At 51.6% G+C, this 3668-nt stretch overlaps 1 pseudogene; it reads left to right on the top strand.

The window, feature by feature from the left end:
• The first annotated feature begins 1025 nt into the window (after positions 1–1025).
• LOC104056478 (tektin-3-like) lies at positions 1026–2249 on the top strand (annotated as a pseudogene).
• Positions 2250–3668: the final 1419 nt, after the last annotated feature.

The raw sequence follows: 3668 nt of genomic DNA on the forward strand, positions 1-3668 counted from the left end.
ATCTCCGTCATCTCTTATTTCAGCCAGGCGTACCCTAAAAGGTGGGCAGGGGCTCCTGTTATGTGTTGGTGGTCCAAGTGGCAGAAGCTGTTACCCTGGAGTGACTTATCCTGAGGGGCACGCAGGGGCATTTATTTCAGCTGGAAAACAGGGAAATGTAACTCTGGTCCATAGCCAAGGGTTTTCCTCCTTTTTCATAGAATTGTAGAATCATGGAATAGTTTGGGTTGGAAGGGGCCTCAAAGCCCATCCAGTTTCCATCCCTCTTCCAAGGGCAGGGACACCTCTCACTGAATGATTTTGCTCAAAGCTCCATCCAACCTGGCCTCAAACACCTCCAGGGATGGGGCGGACACAGCTTCTTTGGGCAACCTGGGCCAGGGCCTCCCCGGCCTCGCCATGAAGAATTTCTTCCTGATGGCTAATCTAAATCTGCCCCCTTCCAATTTAAAGCCATTCCCCCTTGTCCCATGGCTCCATATCCTTGGAAAAAGTCCGTCCCCAGCTTTCCTGGAGCCCCTCTCAGCACTGGAAGCCGCTAGAAGGTCTGCCCAGTGTAAGGTCATCACCTGGTGTAAGCAGGCACGGCTCCAAGAGAATCAATGGGCTGTGAGCATCTGGCGTGAAAGAGGGTTACCACTGCTGAACAGTAACAGCAGTAAACAGCAGAGCCTGCCTGGCTCCAAATGCCTCCCTTCCAGCACCTCTTAAGCTTTCCAGGAGGAAACCATGACTCCTCGGTCCTGCCTTTGTGTAGAGAAAGACATTCTTTGCTGCAGAGGTGTCTAAAATGGAAGAAACTCTCCTTCCCAAGGGTTCTATGATTTTAAAAAGAAGCCGACCTCTCAACTCGCCTACACGTGCAAAGAGATCAGGGTAGTCCAGGAGGAGCAATTGAACCTCTAGGCAGGAGTTGCACGAGTTGCTGTAAGAAGGAACACAAGCACAGGAGCTGACTGAGCGTGGTTGTCTTTTTCCATCTTCTCCCCTGTGCAGGACACAGATCTGCATAGCAGAGTTCAAGAATGGAATTTATCGGCTCTCCCTTAGGCGCAACACACGCCCATCCAAGATCAACATCTAATGGCTTTCTTCCTGCCATCAGCACCGTGGGTTCAGGCAATAAGAACCATTTGCCTTCGTACCCATTGCCTCAGAGCTGCAAGCTCCCTCGGGTACCCAGTGCCTACTACAAACCAGCCACTATCGAGCCCACTTTGGCTCCCTACTCCAAGACTCCCCAGGAGTCAACCAGCAGCAAGGGGGTTCCATTGATTTCCAGCAGAACAACCCTCTTCCCCCGCTACACCACTGACGACTGGCACAAGTCCAACCAGACCAACTACAAAGAGTCAAAGGCTTGCCAGCAGTCAGCCGAGCTTCTGAGGCTTGATACCTCCCGCCTCATTCAGGATAAAAACCAGCAGACAACGAAAACACAGGAAGAAAGCTCCAAAACCCTACAGGTGCGCATCAATGACATGAAATTTTGGAAAACAGAGCTCTACCGTGAGCTGGATGAGATGGTCAAGGAGACCAATGCGCTCACGGGTGAGATAAGAGAACTGGAGAGAGCCTTGGCCAAGACAGAGGCCCCTCTGCAGTTAAGCACCCTTAGGCTGAGTTTTGGGAGGTACTTTCCCCACTCCTTGCCTGTTTGCTTTGGGCAGAAAGACAACCGGGCAAGTTCTTGCTACGTGCAAGGTTGGAGAGGTCTGAGGGGGTGGGTATGACCAGGATGATTGTGTGTGGACACTGACGGGGTCATGTTTCCTTTGCCCAGGAAGCCCGTATCATCAGGTTGTGCCGGGAGAGGATGCGGCAGCGCCCGGATATGGCAAATGACCAGCTCAGGTAAGGAGCTCCTTACCTCATGCCATAGGGCCGATAAGCATTTGCAGTTGTGGTGTGACCCCCCCAGCAGGGCCTGACCTCTACCCACATCGTGCAGGTGTAAAACCCATGCAGCCTCCACGGGAAGGTGGTGATGATGCTCGTGGGAGGATATTGCTGCCCAAGCAGGAGCTGTGGGGGAGTGGAATGGGGAGAGAGCTGTTCCACCCCTCCATCCTCACTGACGGCCATTGTTTCCATGTTGAAGGTCTAACAGGATGGCCCAGCATGAGCTGGAGAAGGACCTGGCTGACAAGCAGGTGGCCCACCGCATCGATGAAAGGTGCCACCAGCTGAGGAACACCTCTGAAGGCATCAACTTCTACCAAGGGGTGGAGCGAATTGATGCCACGTAAGTGCACACCAAGCAGCTTGCGAGAAGCAGGCTGTCCCCAGGATGATACAGTCCTGGAATAAGTTGGGTTGGAGGGGACATTCTAGTCTGTGCAGTTGCACGCCCTGCCATGGGCAGGGACACCTCCCGCAGGATCCGGTTGCTCCAAGCCCCATCCTTCCTGGCTAGTGCCTCCCCACCCTCACAGCAACCATTTCTCCCGGAGGTGTCATCTCAATCTCCCCTCTGTCAGCTTAAAACCATAAGATCAGAGATCAGCCTGGAAACAAATTCAGTTCAGCGCCTCTGCACAGCTCGTTAACTTTATGCATATTTTCAATGAAGTGTCAGTGCTTGCCTGAGTGCTCCTCACTGACTTCAACTCTGGGGGGTTCATCGCTGCGTGGAGAGGGCCTGGCAGGGAGCCAAAATGACATATCCCCAATGCCAGCAGGATCTGGCAGACTTTCCCAGCTCACCCTCATCTATGACAAGCCAGGGGTGAAAATGATTTCTCTGGTGCAAGACAGGGTTGTGACAGGAGGGAACACTTCTCCATACAGAATCGCACCCTTTGTCTCCGAGCCCGGGCATTTCAGCTCCTGCGCTCACAGCTCGTGTTTGTTGAGGGAGACGGGGGCTGCCAGAAGCAAACGGCAGAGGGGTAATCTCCTGTGGAACCCCGAGGTCACTGTTGGTTGTTGGGTTTTCTCCACCTGGGCCACAATTCCCAGCCCTGGTTTTGGGCAATGAACCCGATACCGAATACACTGGCAAATAAAGCTCTCTGAGACTCGTTTTGGAGTTTTAGAAAGCAAGCATCCTTGACCAGGCCTGAGCAACACCAGGGGCTGATCTCCATCGGTCCCGTGCAGCGAGACAAAGGCTGGGACGGAAGAGATTCCCCACTTACATGCATACGAATAGACTTTCCCAGAAATCTTATGCATATTCTAGTACTTTCCAAGGTCTAATTTTAATGTTATGAAACTTTGCAAAAGTCCGAATTCTCGCTAATTTGGAGCTGGCTCCAGCTCTGCTTGATCTTGGCTTTAAGAGAGCTGAAAACTCCAAAGGTGATTACAGAAGAAGAGACATCTGTTCAGCACAGAGCAGGCTTCACACAATACCTTATCATTTTCAAAGAAAGAACACTGTCTGAGAAACACCATTTCAAAGAAAACATGCTATCAGAGGGAAATTCTGCCTAACTTTCAAAAACCACACCTGCTTAGACAAAACTTAACTGTACTTTAGCTTAAATCGAAATATTCCACTTTGAAATAGACCAGGTATTGTATCAAACCTTGCTCCAGTGCTGCTTTCTGGGACAAAACAGTAAAAAATGACTTTTAAGAATCAATTAATTTGGATAGGATGGTAGAGCGTCCCTCCTCCCCCTGCCCCCCCCCCACCCCCCACCTGGAGGGAACCAGGGGGG

This window comes from Cuculus canorus, chromosome 18, assembly GCF_017976375.1.
Source record: "Cuculus canorus isolate bCucCan1 chromosome 18, bCucCan1.pri, whole genome shotgun sequence".
Lineage (NCBI taxonomy): Eukaryota > Metazoa > Chordata > Aves > Cuculiformes > Cuculidae > Cuculus > Cuculus canorus.